The sequence below is a fragment of the Apium graveolens genome, chromosome 9 (genome assembly GCF_009905375.1).
Source record: "Apium graveolens cultivar Ventura chromosome 9, ASM990537v1, whole genome shotgun sequence".
Lineage (NCBI taxonomy): Eukaryota > Viridiplantae > Streptophyta > Magnoliopsida > Apiales > Apiaceae > Apium > Apium graveolens.
The window spans coordinates 49693727-49713737 of NC_133655.1; positions in this window are offsets into that span (position 1 = coordinate 49693727).

The window sequence follows — 20011 nt, forward strand, 5'->3', positions numbered from 1 at the left end:
TCAAAAGGTCCGACATATCTTGGGTTTAGCTTCCCTTTCTTCCTAAACCTCGTTAGTCCTTTCCACGGTGATACTTTTAATAATACCAAGCTTCCTTCTTCAAATTCCATGTCTTTTCTTGACTGGTCTGCATATTTCCTTTGATGATCTTGTGCGGCTATTAATCTTTTCTGGATAATTTCAACAACTTCCTTTGTCTGCTGCACCAATTCGGGTCCGAGTATTTTGCGTTCTCCTACTTCGTCCCAATATACTTGAGATCTACATTTGCGTCCATAAAGGGCTTCATAAGGTGGCATCCCAATACTGGCGTGATAACTGTTGTTATAAGCAAACTCTACTAGGGGTAAATGCTCGTCCCAACTTCCTTTGAAATCAATAGCACAAACACGTAGCATGTCCTCGATTGTCTGGATCGTTCTTTCACTTTGGCCATCCGTTTGGGGGTGATAGGCCGTACTCATATTCAATCTTGTTCCCAAACATTCTTGAAAACTCTTCCAAAATCTTGAATTAAATCTTGGATCTCAATCAGATATAATAGACACTGGAACTCCATGACGAACTACGATCTCTTTCAAGTACATATGAACTAACTTGTCGAGCAAAAATCTTTCATTTATAGGCAGAAAATGAGCTGACTTGGTAAGTCTATCTACTATAACCCAAATGGCATCATGATTAGCCCTTGTCCTTGGTAATCCAACTATGAAATCCATGGTAATATGTTCCCACTTCCACTCTGGAATCTCCAATGGTTGTAGCAATCCGCTTGGTCTCTGATGCTCCGCTTTAACTTTCTGACAGGTATAGCATTTGCTAACCCATTCCGTAATTTCCCTCTTCATATTTGGCCACCAATAATTCTTCTTTAAATCTCTGTACATTTTGGTACTCCCTGGATGGATGGAATATCTTGAACTATGTGCCTCTTGTAAAATTTCATTTTTCAGCTCCGTTACCGGTGGAATCCAAATTCTTGAAGAAAACCTAAGAATACCTTGATCATCTTGTTGCGTGCATAATTCTTTACCTACCAAACTATTTATATCTTGATCCATTACCTCTTTCTGGCATTTCTTTATTTTCTCCAATAACTCCGGTTGGAAAATCATACCGTACACTTTTGCTTCCTCAGGCTTGCAAATTCTAATCTCCAATTCCAATTTTTGAAATTCTTTATATATCTCTTCAGGTACGGATAATACATTTAACTTTTCCTTCCGACTTAACGCATCTGCTACAACGTTCGCCTTACCGGGATGATAATTAATCGAGCAATCATAATCTTTGATCAATTCTAACCATCTCCTTTGTCTCATATTAAGTTCTTTCTTGGTAAATATATATTTCAAACTTTTGTGATCCGTGAAAATCTCACACTTTTCTCCATATAAATAATGTCTCCAAATCTTCAAAGCGAAAACTATAGCTGCTAACTCCAAATCATGAGTAGGGTACTTCTGTTCCTGTGGTTTCAATTGCCTTGACGTATACACAATCACCTTGTTGTGCTGCATAAGAACACATCCTAATCCTTTGTAGGAAGCATCTCTATAAATTACGAAATTCCCTTGATCGTCTAGAAGTGACAAAACAGGTGCTGTGATTAATCTCCGCTTCAATTCCTGAAAACATCCTTCGCACTTGTCATTCCATATAAACTTTTCATTCATTCGTGTAAGCTTTGTCAATGGTGTTGCAATTCTTGAGAAATTCTGAACGAATCGTCGATAATATCCTGCCAATCCCAAGAAACTTCTTACCTCAGTGGGTGTTCTCGGTCTTTCCCAATTCGTAATTGCCTCGATCTTTGCCGGGTCCACTTTGATCCCTTCGTTACTGACTATGTGTCCTAAGAACTGAACTTCCTGTAGCCAAAACTCACACTTCGACAATTTAGCATATAACTTCTTTTTCCTTAAAATCTCCAAAGTTGTCCTTAAATGTTCCGCATGATCCTCCTCCGTCTTTGAATAGATCAAAATATCGTCTATAAATACTATAACGAACTTGTCCAAATATTCCTTGAAAATTCTGTTCATCAGGTCCATAAACGCTGCTGGGGCGTTGGTCAATCCAAAAGACATCACTAAAAACTCGTAATGCCCATACCTTGTTCTGAAAGCTGTCTTTGGTATATCTTCTGGTTTGATCTTCAGTTGATGATATCCCGATCTTAAATCAATTTTGGAGAAATACTTGGCTCCCTTCAATTGGTCAAAAAAATCATCAATTCTGGGTAACGGATACTTATTCTTGATCGTCAACTTGTTGAGCTCCCTATAGTCGATGCACAGTCTCATGCTTCCATCCTTCTTCTTGACAAATAATACCGGTGCACCCCACGGGGATACGCTGGGTCTAATTACTCCTTTCTCTAACAGCTCTTGCAATTGCTTTGCTAACTCTTTCATCTCAACGGGCGCCATTCTATACGGGGCCTTGGATACTGGTTCGGTTCCAGGTGCTAAGTCGATTGCAAATTCAATTTCTCTATCTGGAGGAAGTCCTGGTAACTCGTCGGGAAATACGTCTGGAAATTCATTTACAACTGGAATATCTTCAAGTTTTGCTGGCTCCTGACTTCTGTCGATCACATATGCTACGAAATGCTCACATCCTTGTCGTAGTAACTTCTTGGCTTGAATCATCGTTAAGAACTTCTTTACCTGCTTCTGTCCCTTGAACGTTACTATTCTTTCGTCTGGCGTTTTCACCATTACTTTCTTATTTCGACAATCTATCTGAGCATCATGCTTAGATAACCAATCCATTCCTAATATAACGTCAAATTCTCCTAACTTAAACGGTATCAAATCTATACAAAACTTACTACCAGAAATCTCAATCTCACAATTCCCACAAACTTGGTTAACAGTTACACGTTCTTGATTTGCTAATTCCACAGTCATTATTTCATTTAAATACCCAACTGGACAATTTAACTTACTAACAAAATCTTGTGAAACAAACGATCGAGTTGCTCCCGAATCTATTAACACTTTGGCACATAAAGAATTCACATTAAGCGTACCTGCCACGACATCCGTATCCTGGATCGCATCCTTCACCGACATGTCAAAAACTCTAGCCCTCGGAGTCTCATTCACTGTAGGGGTAGATTTCATAATCCTTAATGCATTACTGAATGGGGTTGCTGTCTTGCAATCCCTGGCCATATGTCCTGGCTTCCCACATTTAAAGCATGTAAATCCAATGACTGGAACTTTCACTGCTGGATTCCGGATAGGCTGATCCTTATTTGCTGGCTGATTTCGGCACTCCCTCGAGTAGTGCCCTTTCTGGTTGCATTTAAAACATACCACATTCAACTTGTTACAAACTCCTCCATGCTTCTTTCCACATACTTGACAATCTGGAAAAGTTAATCTCAACTGATTCGGCTGATTCACATTAGCTGAATGATTGCCCTGCCCTCCGTCTCCTGCATTTTGTCTCCTGAAATTAAAATTTCTCCCTGGCTGAAACTTGCCCTTCTTAAAATTTGGAAACTTCCCTGTTTGTGACTGACCCTCACTTCCCTCAACTTTCCTTTTCTTGCTTTCCTTTTCTTTCTGGAACATCTCACTCTCTGTCTCTGCGATCATAGCTTTCTGTACAACCCCGACATAGGTATCCAATTCAAAAATAGCTACTTTCCCTCTGATCCATGGCTTCAACCCTTGCTGGAATCTCTTAGCTTTCTTTCTATCAGTATCAACATACGACGGCACATACCTTGACAATTCCTCAAACTTCCCCTCATAATCTGTTACCGACATGTTCCCTTGCTTTAATTCTAAAAACTTCAGCTCCATTTGATCCTGAACAAACTGAGGAAAATACTTTTCTAAAAACAATTCTCTAAACCTTTCCCAAGTAATAACATCTATGCTTTCCAATGTCTTCACCATCTCCCACCAATAGGTGGCCTCATTCTTCAGATAGGAACTTGTAAATTCAACCTTCTGCTCCTCTTTCACTTTTACCAAGGCAAATGCCTTCTCTATTTCCTTTAACCACACATTTGCTTCAATTGGCTCTAAGGAACCCTTAAATTCTGGTGGGTTTACTGCCTGAAAAGTTTTGAAAGTTACCTGGGGATTGGTCTGTCTCTGCTGTTGTTGTGCCAGGTGAACTGTTTGTTGGGCCAAGATTTGAAGAATCTGGGCTATTGCTGGGTCCATGGGTCCTGGGTTCACATTCTAATTCATATCATTTTGGTTGTTATTGTTGTTGTTGTTGGTTTCTTCATTCTGGGTGTTGGTGCGGGTATTTCTTCTGGGAGGCATTTTCTATAAAGAATCAATCAATTTATTTAGCTTTTGAATCAAATCTTTGTATAAAAGAAAAGTTTTGTGAAATAGAAATATCTCTTTTTGAAAACAGTTGTAACTAAGTAAATTGCATGCTTCTTTACAGAATATAAACAGTTATGGAAAACAGGGTACATGGTATCACAGGGTATACTGGTGCAATAAATAAGGTAAAGTAAAACAGGTGCGATAAAGTAAATGACAGTGTTGGAAAGGAAAAGGTACTGATATATAGATCAAAAGTTTTAGGTAGTAAAGACGCTTCGAAAGTAAAAGCAAAAAGGGTACAACAACCTACTCACTGGTCAACATCGCTAGTCTATAAATACAACTCAAAAGTCTACTGATACACACTACACACTACTGTCCATACTACATAACCATAACAACACTGCTCAGCATCTCCATCTCAAAATCTCTGGTTCATAGCAAATCTGGACCTCCTATTTCCTCAAGCTCCTCTAGAACACACTTAGCCCACTCCACTAGAAAATCAGGGGTGATGTCCTCATGTGTAGCCTCAGCAATCCTCACAGCAGCTGCTCTACGAAATGCCTGAAGCCTCTCCCTAAGTCGCCTCTCACCACTCCCCATCTCTCTGGTACGCATGATATGCAATATCTCCTGGATCTGACCCTGTAGGAATCGCTTCTCCATAAGGCAAGCCTCAAACTGATGATATGGGACAGGATAGGAAGAGAACTGGAAAGGTACTCCTATGACTGAATGACTAGTAAAGCCTGAATCAGCAGGTGGGGGTCCTCTGACAGGTGGCCTCATGCCTGGAGGTGGAATAGCCTGCAATGGTATGGGCTGCAACACCGGTGGAGGTAGAATAGCCAATGCTGGTGGAATAACAGGATGTGGATCCGATGCTGGTGCTCCAACTGAAGGCTTTGAGTGATCAGCTGATACAGGAATAAAAGAGTCGGCCATCTCTGCTATCTGAAATCATATCATAATATAAGAATCTCGTACCACGACGCAAACTATACTAATACCTGTTATACCATAACACTCAATCTCTCGATGTTCTATCATCCTATACCTTACTTCTAATCCTATCCCTCTAACCATTCCCGTCAACCTAGGCTTGTGTCAGTGACTTATAACCTGTAGCTCTGATACCAAACCTGTGGCGCCCTCCAAACCCGGGTCAGAAGTTTGGGGTCCACACACACACCTTAATCATAACCTGCTTATAACAATAATAAAGATAATAATAATAAATGCAATGACCCTACTTACCAACCACCACGGACCGCAACAGGTTAAAGTATGCACACAAGCCAAACACACTAATATATTACAAACAGTTCAAATCCCAACTATTTCAAATTCAAACTCAGTATTAAACATTATTACAAACTTTTACAAACTTAAATTATTCCAAAAGAAGCCTACTAGCTCAGCTTTCTCAACCTGAACCCCTAGCTCTCGCGCTGGACTGGGGATCCTCTTTACCAACTGGTTCCTTTTTAACTGGAAAGAATATAAACAACATCGCACAAACGAGCTAACTAGGTCAGCAAGTCACAATGACAAAACTGAGAATAATGATCATCAGGTGAATATGGTTATGATATCAAGTGAACAATGGATTATGATTTAGAATTGGATATTATACTTTTAATTTAAAAACTAAGGTTAGGCTGCTGATCAGTCACGCACTAACCCCGAGCAAGGCACACAACATTGCTCTAACTACTGGATCCAAGGCACACATTGGCCTAACTTGACCATTATATGGTCTGACCATGAATCTGGTCCACAATTTTATAAAAACAATCCAATTCTAACATAATAACAGAGTATGCAATAATAAACAATAACCGAAATCATTAACAACAATAAATGTTTAACAATGAAAGGGTTTCAATCCTTGTAAGGATCAATAAGGTAATTTAAAAGCTTGGATGCTGGGTAATGAAAGAATTGGATAACAAAGGAATCAATGTTTCAAGGTTTCAAGGATTTGGTCTTTCAAAGTATAAGATACCATGGGTTGAGTATATAATAGTTCATTTTAGTGTTTGGTATTTAGTTTGTATGTATTTGTAGAGTAGTATCGTAGATTTATGGTTCTTGTTTGGGTATACAATAATCAATGGATTAGAAAGAATATGATTCATGGCTCAAGGACAATAACTGAAATCAGGATTTAGGTTTCTGTGCTTCAAAGCACTTGCAATATCACAGGATTATCAAGTACTACAATATCTCGAGAAAGTTCAGAACACTTGCCGGGTATTAGCTTACTACACTGCACTCGCTTCCAATCACAACCGTTTTACTCCTCAACTACCTGTTCCCCTTTCCTACGTCTTGCCTCTTCTGCTCACATATCGTAAGCATCTATCAATAATTTACTCATGGAATTCTATTCAACACATACTTCTATCTACCCTTCGTTTTACCCAAATCCGATTAACGGATTGAAAGTTATGCAATAATCAAGTAAACACCGAATATATAGACCGATAGTCAATTAACAAGTCACATATAGCACATAATACATCACGTAATCAATGATATATTATTTATAAAGAAGTCTCGGGTCATAAATAGGCTTTCTGGTATTTAAAATGATTTTTAAAACATTTTTCTGGATTAAAACGGGTCGTTGGATCAATTTCAGGTTAATAAACAGGGTTCGGTTGGCCCATTCTGGCTCCGAAATAATTTTAGAATAATTATCGAGCCTTGGAAATAATTTAGAATAATATTTTAAAGCTCGAAACTATTTTTCAGAATTTTTAAATCATTTTTAAATAATTAAATCTAATTAAATAACTAATTAAAATCAATTAATAATTAATTAAATTAATTAATCAATTAATTTTCGAATTAATTGACCAATTATTCAATTATAAATTAACTGAAATTAATTAACTAATTAATTTAGATTTATTTGTGAATTAAAAATAATTTTCAGAATTAAAATAATAATTTTTAGAATTTTCAGAATTTAAAAATGAATTTTTATAATAAAAATAAATAGGAAATATGTTTTTTAAACATTTTATAAACAGGAATCCTAAATTTGCAAAGTCTGGAAACTTCAGGGACCTAACTGCATCGTTTTCCAAAACTGGGGTACTAAACTGTAATTTTCCAGCTCTTCGCCGGAAAACAGTCGGGTTCGCCGGAGAACACGTTCCCGGCGTCCTCACCCCACCAACACCTCCAGATCACATCTACACAACACCAGGAATACAACCATGCAATCAATTCATCCTAACAATCCCTGAGTTGGCCGGAATTTGGCCGTGAAGTTTTCCAGTTTCCAGCGAACATCGGAAAACTTCAAAACACAACTCCCTTCTCTACAGACCTCGTTGGTTCATGAAACTTATACGACTAGATTGCAAATTTCACAGAGAACACAACCCACTATAACGCAACATCAATCTATCACAGAATAAGAAACCCCCAAATTTCAATTAAGAACATTCATACGGGTTATAAACCCTAATTTTCAAATTCGAAAATCAAACTCAAATTTGAACATGTTATTGAACTCCAAATCAGACGTATGACATATGAAAATCATCAGGAAAACAAGCTCTACAACATGCAATCATCAAATCATACAAACAATCATCCGAACAAAAATTCATATTTTTAATAAAATAAATTCGAAAATAAATAAATTTTTAGAAAAATAACCTTGATTTCTGCAGTGAAACAAAGCTCAGAATCTGATAGAACACTTCAAATCCTTCGTTTTGGTTACTCAAGCTTTGAAAACAGAGATCAGTAACGCCTTCGTTTTGCTGTTTGATTCTTAGAATAGTTTTAGGAAATTAGGGCTTTTCTCTGAAAATTATATAATTAACTATCTGCAAATGATTTTGATACGAAATAAAATACGGTAAAAGGCTATTTATAATTACGGAAAATTTGTATCCCGTTGGATCATTCCGGATATAAAACGGTTCGTTTATTTGTAAAAACTGATCCAAACGGTATCGATTTTCGGGATAATTATCCAAATCACTACAATTTGTACCGCGGTCTTGGTCTCAGCGCCTGGTTACACGTATTACGAAGTGATAATTGTGATAGTTTAATAAAAAGCTCCCGTTTATCGAAAATACGGGTTTTATTGATTTACCGAAACGAATATTGTATCGAAAATGTTGCGCCGGGACCCGCGCAGGACAAACCGTACGCCGGATCGAAAAAGTCGAAACATGGAATATGCTCGGAATATTACAATTAGGTTAGGAAGGAGTTCTCGAAAGAGTTTCGGGTTCCAAAAACGTAACAACGGTTGACGTCGGTTGGTTCCCGTTTTTATAAAATAGATTTTAATTACCCAGAAAAAGATTTTAGAAATTTCATATGATTCTTATAAATCCATAAACCAACATAAAAATAATTAGGAAGATATGACAATTATCTATATTTTATTTTGGACATATAAAAATTAAAATACTCAATTAATAGTATTTTTGAATATTCAAGTACAGATAACACTTAACAATTAGCTCACATAATAGATACTGAACACACATAATAATTATATAATAGAAAAAATAATTACACGAGATATCCCGGATATTACAGAGAGTCTACCAATTCCTGACTTCAAATTGCCTGTCCTCAGCAAGCCAAAAAGAACAAAGTCAAGAGCAGTCAAGAAAGTGGAGTTGTCACCTCTCAAATCCAAATCTCTAACTAAAGCACAATCCAAAGTTAACAAGGAAGATTACATGTACTTGTGTGACATCAAGGAATTCTCTGATCTAAATCTCTATCTAGATGAACTAGAATAAGTGAGAGGGATGGATGCCTACAGGAATCTACCTGAAAGGTTAGTTTTCAAGTACAATGGAGGAAAGGAGATTCAATGGCCACTTCACAGGATCCTTCAAGAAAGCCCAGCTGTACTGATAAAGGTTTATTCATCATTCAAGAAGAACTTTGAATTCAATGTAACTGCAAGAAGACTGGTTCTAAAGAAGATTGAAGAACTAAGGAGTATTGGAGCTAAAGATGCACTCCCAAAGACTCTAATTATTCCTTACACAGGGAGAAGAGTGCATCTAAGGCCCTACTAGCTGATGGAGTTCATGGATGACAAAGGAGTGAGAAGATTTTTCAGATTAGAAGACCAATTGAGCATCTCTAGAAATGAGACTCTTTTGGAAATTCAAGAAAATCTAAATCTCTCAGAATCTGATGAACTGGAATTCCACAAACAACTCCAAAATCAGATAGAAGAAAATAACAAAAAGCTTAGAAAGAGAACCAGATCTTCAAGGAAATAGATTAATCTGCTCAGGCTAGAGGAGCACCTTGAAAATGACTGTGAGCAAATCTTTGTACATTTTGTTAATTGAAGCACTTTACAGTTTTATCTACTTACTTTCAAAGTTGTATTTTTAGGGTGTTTTGTTATCATCAAGTTTCTCTTAATTTATGGCTACAATTCCAGTAGACATAAATTGGGGGAGATTGTTGTGGATATGTTGTGAACTTGATGATTTCATTAACAAAACACCTTGGTAGACTTTACTTCATGAAAAATGTAGCACTCGACGGATAAGGATTATAGTCCCGACGGATGACTCAATATAGTCCCGACGGATGATGATTCATTATCCATTGAGTGAGTAGCTTGTGGAACAATAAGTCTGTAGCACATTTCTGCATACACATTGTTTAGATTCTGTAGTAGTACTCAAGTCATGTTGACTTTAACTAGATATGCAGAATAGGTTGATTAATTGAACATAGGTAATGTCTTGTAATTCTGCATAAATGAAATGAAGTCAAGTGCCAGATAGCTACCCGACGGATAAACAACAATGCCACTCGACGAATGATCAAAAAGGCAACCCGACGGATGCTCATGAACCTGACAGATAAAGAATTCAAACATCTGTTAACAGTGATAACACACTCACATGCGTCGAGTGTATGCAAATGGAATGTGGAAGCCTATTCAACTGGGTTTTAGAGAACAAAGAAGCATTGCCATTTCCATGCTATTATGAAGATATTCAAAGATGCTGGAATAGAGTAATGAAGTAGCACAGTATTAGACTTGATATTTTTTGTTTTATTATCTCGTCTTATTACTTTGTAATCTTGGTGTTATATAAACCAAGAAGTAGCAAATAGAATAAAAAGCCACTGAGCAAGATAATTATTCTTAGAGAAACATTTATAAGATGAATTCTTAGCATTTCTCTGTAAACTTAGTTGTTCAAATTTGTAAGCAGCTGTGAGCTAATTTCTACACAAAGTTCTCTTGATATAATATATATCTCTGGTGGATACATTCTAATCCACCAGAAAGTTTTTAAAGACTTGTGTTTTTAATTACTTATGTCTTGATTCATTCCAAGATATTATTCCACAGTTTGCAAATCAATTTACACAATTATATATTATTAAGATAGAACATTTTATATCTTTGTGAAAAAGTTTCAAGAATTCCATTCAACCCCCCTTCTGTAATTCTTGTTGCATTGTTAGGCACTAACAACATTCTATTCAATGGTCTTGATGGAGATATGTTTAACAATATCATCAATTATAAAACTTTGAAATATATTTGTGATATAATTCAAATCATATGTGATGCAACTGAACAAGTGAGGGAAAACAAAGTGCAACTTCTAATCCAGTTGTATGAGCACTTTCATTGTGAAGACAGTGAATCTTTAAGTGATATATTTAGTAGATTTCAAAAACTACTAAATGCACGAAAGTTGCATGGAAAGGTCTATCATACAAAAGATTCAAACCTAAAGTTCCTTAGATCTCTGCCAAAAGAATGGAAGCCTATGACTGTCTCTCTCAAAAATTCTTAAGATAACAAGGAATATACTTTGGACAGACTGTATGGAATTCTAAGAACTTATGAGCTTGAAGTGGAACAATATGAGCAGATAGAGAAAGGAAGAAAGAAGGGTGGATCTATAGCTCTGGTGGATGAACAAGAGAGAGTGAGAGAGATGAAGGTTGACGCTGTGGAATCTGCACCAAACTCCAAGATTTGTGAAGGAAAAGGAAAGGGGCTAGTAGCTGAGCATGAAGATCATCTTAGTCAAGATGAAATGGATGATATTGATGAACATCTAGCTTTTTTGTCAAGAAGGTTTTCCAAGCTCAAATTTAAAAAGAATTTTGGAGCAACCAAACCAAATAGAAACATGATGGATAAAACCAAATTCAAGTGTTTCAAATGTGGCTTGAGTGGTCATTTTGCTAGTGAATGCAGAAAGCCTGATTCTGAGAAAAAGAAGTTTGCGCATGTGGATTAAAAAAATAAATAATTTGAATTGCTCAAACAAAAGGAAAGGGCTTTCTTGACTCAGGAAAATGATTGGGTTGCTGATATAATAGATGAAGATGAAGAAACCAGCTATGTCAATGTAGCTGTGATGCCCAAATCAGATGAAGCAGAAGTCAGTTCTTCAAGCAATCAGGTAATTACCACTAACCTAGCACATCTTTCTAAAGATGAGTGTAATGATGCTATAAATGACATGTCTACAGAATTATATCACATGCGTGTTACACTCAAATCTCTCATAAAGGAAAACACAAAAATTAACGAAAATAATCTATTTTTAAGTGAAATAAATTCTGTGTTAGAAACTCAATTTATTGAGTTTGCGAAACTGAAAATAGAGTGTAGAATTGCTAAGGAAGAGCTGACAGAATCCTTAAAGAAAGAGGAGATTTTAAGAAAGCAACTTGAATGAGAACATGAGGTAATTAAGGCTTGGAAATCATCTAGAGATGTCCATACTCAAATTACCAAAGTTCAAGGTATAGAATCTTTCTGTGAGGAAGCCTGGAAAAAGAGTAAAGAAAAACTGGAGCCTAGTCTGGTAGAAGGACTTTCAACGGATAATGAAGATTATCCATCGAAAGATAAAAGGTTTATCCATCACAAGACATAGAACCACATCCGTCGAGTGAGAGAAAGCCAATTAGCAAAGTCAAGCTTACTAAGTTAAATGAAAAATATGGAACAATTTCCAAGAACTTTGTTACGGGAGAAACAAGTCAACTTAAGGGAAATAAGAGAGCTAATGTAGGACATTTGTCAATTAAGCAATTGAATGACAAATTGGAGAAAATTGAGGTTAAAGCAAACTTAAAAAGGAAAAATAATAGAAATGGGAAATTAGGTAACATAACAACTACACACCTGACAAATATGCTCCTAGAAAAATCTGTGTTAAGTGTGGTAGTGTTAATCATTTGTCTGTTAATTGCAAATCTGCTATGTCTGCACCTATGTCTGCACCTCCCTCATTTCCTAGCATGCCCACAATGCCTTTGAATCTCATGCATGCACATAATATGAATGCACAGTTTGCCAATATGCCATTTGCACAAAATCCTTACTATGCTATATTTAGTATTTCTCAAATGCCATTTAGCATGCCATATTGGAATAACATATTTACATATAATATGCCATTTCATGTTAATCAACATGTGCATGATAATTCTGCAATTATGAATGGTTTTCAAAGCCCTGTTCTATTGACCAAGGTTGAATCTCAATCACCTGAGTCAAATGGGGACAAGTCTAAGAAACTTAAAAAAAGCCTAACCAGGCAGGACCCCAGGAAACTTGGGTACCAAAATCAACTTGATTTGGTTTTGATGTGTGCAGGGAAATAGAAAGAATCTTTGGTATTTGGATAGTGGTTGCTCAAGGTACATGACTGGAGATTCTACCCTGCTCAATAAGTTCAAGGAGTGAGATGGCTCAAGTATTAATTTTGGAGATGATAGCAAAGGGTATATTGTGGGATATGGCTTTATTTCTAAAGACAATGTCATCATTGAAGAATTTGCTCTAGTGGATGGACTCAAACATAATCTTTTGAGTGTCAGCCAACTTTGTGATAAGGGCAACTCAGTAACATTCAATTCTAAATCCTGTGTTGTTACAAACAAGAAGGACAACAAAGTGGTTCTCAATGGAGTGAAAAAAGGAAATGTGTATTTAGCTGACTTCAACTCATCAAGTGCGAATTCTATTACTTGTCTTTTCATTAAAGCAAGTCAGATGAAAGTTGGCTATGGCACAAGAAACTGTCCCATCTGAACTTCAATACTATGAATGAATTAGTCAGGAAATATATTGTTAGAGGCATTCCTCAAGTTGAGTTCTCAAAGGATGGACTTTGTTATGCATGTCAAATGGGAAAGCAGATCAAAGCATCATTCAGTAAGAAGCTTAAATCTACAATTAAAGAACCTCTACAACTACTGCATATGGATTTGTTTGGACCAGTCAATGTGTTGTCAATCTCAAAGAAAAGATAATGTCTAGTGATTGTTGATGATTTTTCAAAGTTCACTTGGACATATTTTCTCAAATCTAAAGATGAAGCTAGTGAAATCATTATCAATCATATAAGGAAAGTCAACAACCATCCTAATCTCAATGTTAGAAGAATCCGGAGTGACAATGGAACTGAGTTCAAGAATTATGTTATGAAGTTGTTTTGTGAAGAAAATGGGATCATACATAAATTCTCAGCAGCAAGAACTCCATAACAAAATGGAGTGGTGGAATGGAAGAACAGATCCCTTATTGAAGCTACAAGGACAATGCTAGAAGAATCAAAGCTACCAACTTACTTTTGGGCTGAAACTATAAATATTGCATGCTACACTCAGAATATTTCTTTGGTCAATCAAGTAAAATGCATGACTCCTTATCAGTTGTTCAAGAACAGGAAGCCAACACTAAACTTTCTTCATGTGTTTGGTTGTAAACTGAGCAGCATGAAAAGTTTGATGCCAATGAAGATGAAGGCATTTTTGTTGGGTATGATGTTGGAAAAGCATACAAGGTCTACAATCTCAGAGTCAACATTGTTATGGAATCTGTACATGTTGTGTTTGATGATAAGAAGATTGAAGGACTGCAAGATGAAGGTTTCCATGAAAGCCTCAAATTTGACAAAGTTGAGATGATAGTGAAGATGAAAGTGATCAAGAAATAATCTCTAAGGTTAATGCAGAAAAGTCAGCAACAAATGAAGCACATAATTCAACATCCGTTGGAGACTAAGTGCATTATCCGTTGAGAGGCAATCTACATTATCCGCAAAAAGACAAAGATCAACATCCGTTGAGCTATCAATAGGAGTTGAAAGTCAATACAGATCACACTCAGGAAGGGACCCCAACTTCAATTCTAAGATCCACAAACTCAGGGGGAGTTTCTTCTAATCAAAACTCAATCACACATCAAGAAAACTTTGAGGCCTCTTCATCTAGAGCTAATCTACCACAATAGAAAAAATGGACTAAAGATCACTCATTTGAACTTATTATTGGTGATGCAACTTCAAAAGTGCAGACTAGGAAATCAACTTAAGAAGAATGTCTAAACAGCAACTTCCTATCCCAGGAAGAACTAAAGAAGGTAGATGAAGCTTTGTTGGATCCTGATTGGGTTTTAGCTATGCAGGAGGAGCTAAACCAATTTGAAAGGAATAAAGTCTGGAAGCTGGTACCCAAACCTAAAGGCAAAAATCTTATTGACACCAGGTGGGTATTCAGAAACAGATGGATAAAAATGGCATAGTGGTTTGGAACAAAGATAGATTGGTTGATAAGGGTTATTGTCAACAAGAAGGAACAAATTTTTATGAAACATTTGCTCCTTTTGCATGACTTGAAGCCATCAGAATTTTTCTAGCCTATGTAGCCCATACCAATTTCAAGGTCTATTAAATGGATGTCAAAAGTGAATTTCTGAATGGAGAATTAGAGGAGGAAGTCTGTGTCAGTCATCCTCCTGGTTTTGAAGACCCCAAATTTCCAGATTATGTCTACTATCTTTTGAAAGCACTGTATGGTTTGAAGCAAGCACCTAGAGCCCGGTATGATACTATATCAAAGTTTCTCTTAGAAAATCATTTCACAAGAGGCAGTGTTGATAAAACTGTCTTCTTTAGAAATGTTAATGACTCTAGCATACTTGTTCAGATTTATGTAGATCATATTATATTTGGCTCTACAGATGAGAAACTTTGCAAAATGTTTGCCAATTTGATGCAAAGTAAATATGAAATGAGCATGATGGGAGAACTAACTTACTTTCTTGGCTTACAAGTTAAGCAAGTTAGTGATGGAATTTTCATTAGTCAAACCAAATACAGTTATGATCTTTTAAAGATGTTTGACTTAATGAATTACCCATCTGCAAAAACTCCAATGGCTACTACCACCAAACTTGAATTGAACACTGTTGAAAAGTTTGTGGACATTTCAAGCTATAGAGGCATGGTTGGATAACTTTTATATTTAACAACTAGGAGGCCAGATATAATGTTTGCTACTTGTCTTTATGCTAGATTTCAAGCTGATCCTAGAGAACCTCATTCAGTATCTATTAAGAGAATTTTCAGATATCTCAAAGGAATTCAGTGTCTTTGCTACTTGGCATTTGGTATCCTAGAGATTATGGTTTTGATCTAATTGGTTATTCAGATGCATATTATGCAAGTTGTAAAATTGATAGAAAAAGTACAACATGAACCTGTCAATTTCTATGAAACAAGCTAGTGTCCTGGTTTAGTAAGAAACAAAATTCAGTCTCTACTTCTACAGTTGAGGCTAAATATATTGATGCTGGTAGCTGGTGTGCACAGATTTTATGGATGGAAAATCAATTATTGAATTATGGTCTACAAGTGGACAGGATTCCAATTTTCAATGACAACACAAGTGCCATTGCCATACCTGAAAATCTTGTGCAGTATTCAAGGACAAAGCACATTGACATCAAATACCATTTTATTAGAGAACATGTCATGAATGGTACTGTAGAACTTCATTTTGTTCCAAGTGAGAAGCAACTTGCAGACATCTTTACCAAGTCACTTGATGAATCCACCTTTACTAGGTTGGTAAGTGAGGTATGCTTAATTATTCCTAAATTGTTTTGATGTCTAAGTAATTTGAAATGAAGCCAGAATCAAATTTGATTTCTCCCACAAAGATGAAATTTTGGCCAAGTCAAAATTTGCATCTCGAAGGATGTTCATTATCCGTCGAAAATGAATATCTGTTGAATTATATTATCTGTTTAAAAATCAAATATTATCCGGGGTACTTTTTATCTCGACTGATATTTGTTTAATCTTTATCCGTCGAATTGCTTTAATTATAGCTGTTAATTCTATGTCTTATCCGTTGAATTTACTTATATTATGTAAGTATATCTCAATGGATAACCTTTTAGAATTTCTAAAGTTTATTTTATGTTTAAACGGCTATTTTAGGAAAATTTTATTGGGTACTTTATTTTACTTTTTAATTTTTACTTGTTTGTTTCTTAGAAAGTATATAAGCCTCATTTTATTTTCTATTTTACTTTTATCTTTCTCAAAGTAATTTCTACTAACTCTCTTCGTCTCCAAAGCAAAAATCTCTTTTTCTGCAACTACTTTCAATCACAGCAATGACACCAGTAGTCAAAATCAGGTCTCAAACCGGGTTTATATATGAAAAGAACAACTGTAACGACCGAGAAATTACGCTTGTATTATATTATAATAAAGATAAATTATGTGTATTATTATGTAGTTAACTGTGTCGAGTCGTTAAACCCTAATTGCTATGTGCTACGTGTTGTCTGTTTTGATCTGAACGTGTTTTGGGTATTTATTGAGTGTTTTATCGTAAGTTATATATTTTATATCAAAACCCGTACAGCTCAAACTGTGTTTTAAAAGCCCGTATTTCAAACAAAATCATTGGCCCTATTTTGCCAAAAACGACCTATACCATATCGCTATTCTGAACCCCTGGACGTTTTACAAATTTACCTTTTTCACGAAAAATGACTTTTCCGGACCCCTTCGGGTACCAAAAACCCCACAAAAATCACATTTTTATTTTTATATGATCATGAAATTATCATACATCATTTTTCTTTGCATATTTATAAGATTCATAATTTTTGGGAATTTTTAACATTTATTTTATATTTATTGGATATTTAAAAATTCATTATTAATACCCCAAAAATTATAAAAATTGGGGCCAAATATTTTTATTAGGAGTGTGATTAGACCCCTAATTTTATTTAGGGGTATTATTTTCATATATATAAATACCTGAATTATCATTAATTATTTAGTTAATTATAATTAAAAATCAGAATATCAAGAACTGGGGTTTGTTGGTGAAGAACACTCAAGAAATTGAATCACAGATTTGAAGGTGATTCCGGCATCCAAATCGATCATGTAAGTAACCATTTTGAAGCCCAGGATTTGTAGTTTCTGATTTTGTATTCGGTTTTGTTGCCTGATTATTCGATTTTAAGTTCATAATTTTGGGTTTTTATTTTGAATTAGGGTTGCTTGATTTGTTGATTGTTTGATGTTGTTGTTGTTGGGAATGATTAGATCGTCGAATTTCTGTTTGATCGACACCGGTTTCGTAGGATTTGATGTTGGTTTTGAGGTTGGCCGGAAAGCGGCGACGCCGCCGCTGTCTTGAGTCCGGGACGACAAGGACGGAAGGAGGACGAATGGGGAGGTCGCCTGGGAACGCAGGAAAACGGGGCTGCATAAGGAACACTTGGTATCGCCGGAATCATGGCGTCGTTGCCGTTTTTGCTCGCCGGAAAAACCCACCGGAGCAACACCGGTGGGGCTGTTCTTCGCGACCCGGGTTCGACCCGGTTCCAACCCGGGTCCCCCAGAAACCAAATTCAATTCCCTGATTGTGTTTTTGATTTATTAATTATTTATTTATATTTTAGTAAATCAAAATCAGATTTTAATAATTCTAAAATCAATTAAAAATCAGTTTTAAATTCTGAAAATTATTATAATTAATTTCTAAATTATTTTATTAATTTAAAATTTAAAATTTAATTATTTAATTAATTATTTAATTAATTATCTAATTATTTATTAGTTATTTATTAATTAATAATTAGGTAATTAATTAATAAATAAGGATTAAAAATGATTGAATAATAAGAATATTAATTTGTTAATTAGTTGAATATTGTGAATAACTCGTATCCATACCAGTATTGATTCGATAAGTTGGATTTAGTATTCGAGCGATAATTTATTTATTCGAAGAATGTAGTAATGATTATTCGTAACGAATAATTAATTATAAATGATTAATTAATCGTATATGTTATAATAATAATAGTTCAATAATTATACGAGGAATACGAGTAGCTCGTATTTATACGAGTAGTTGATCGTTGGGTTAGATTATGGTGCGAATAATAATTATTTATTCGATAAATAGTGTATCAATTAGTTGTATCTGTTATTTATTTGTAAATAATTGATCTAATCGAGTAAATGATTATAATTTGTAAATAATGGTAATAAATTGTAATTAATCCTAATAATTAGGGATTAATTATTTTAAAATACAATAATTATTAATTAATTATTTAAAATTATAATTAAGGATTATTTAATTATAATTAATTATTTATAATTGATTATTAATTAATTAAATCTTGTTTAATTCGTAGTAATTAAATCGTTAGTCCGATTTGAGTGAAACGAAGACCTCTAGACTCAGAAAAATGAAACGAATCCAATAAAAACAATTGTAAATCATAATTTCTTCCGAAAGAGAGTTTTCTTGTGTTAGTTAATTGTGTATATGCCCTAATATGGGTAGAATAGAGTCAAATAAATCCTGAAAAATTATAATAAAATCAAATAGGGTTAGTTAATACAGGTATGATTCTAGTATCGATTCTAAAAATAATTACGAGATTGAAATCAATTACGTGCTTTATGTGCTATGTGTTTTACATGATTATATGAACCTTATGTGCTTTATAATTATATATGTATATATGCGAGTCAGTTAGAAACGCATGGGTAGATTGATAGGGTTACGTGATATCAATTCGAGATACGCGTATGTAGCAAGTTATCTAAACGACTATCTTTCTATGATTAATTCAGTATCAGCAAGGCAGATCAAATAGGAGACCGAAGGCGGTGAGTTGAACTAGGTTAAGTACGCGCAAGACAAGTTTTTTCCCTATTCTAAATTCAGAATAGTGAATTATACCCCATTCTTCATATCAGTTACACTTTGATAATTCTTGTTCATATACACTGTTACGTAATTATTGATTATTGTTTCTATTTCATTTCGATTCTTGATTTCTCCCAATTTATTGAATCCCCTATTCATATTCCAATAATTTTACCCTTGTTATATATATACTCTGATATATCCTGATGTTCGGATACATCAAAAGCATTCCGATTGTTCCGGATGCTAAACTTTGGACTGGATGGTTCCGATACGAGCTGGGTTTTACCCAGACCTTTAATTAATAGGCCATAGTTGCCTGAGTACTCCTTATGTTGGTTGGGTCTATGCAGTTGGGTATAGATCCGCACTGTATCCTGACTGATCAGCAGGTTATAATGCATATGTTGGTTCTTGTTTCCAGTCTTGTTCATTTGGCACTCGCTAGTATTGGCAAATTATTATTCTATACAGATACAGATGGTTGTTCAAACCATCAGACTATCGATTCATTTATTCTTTTCTCTTCATACTATAAATATTGTTGCAGGCTTGTTGAGCAATTTTGGCTCATCCCCTTTTATTATTATTTTTATTATTTTACAGTTAAGGTAGAGACTGAAACCCATCAGAACCCGCATAGTCAAGAAGCG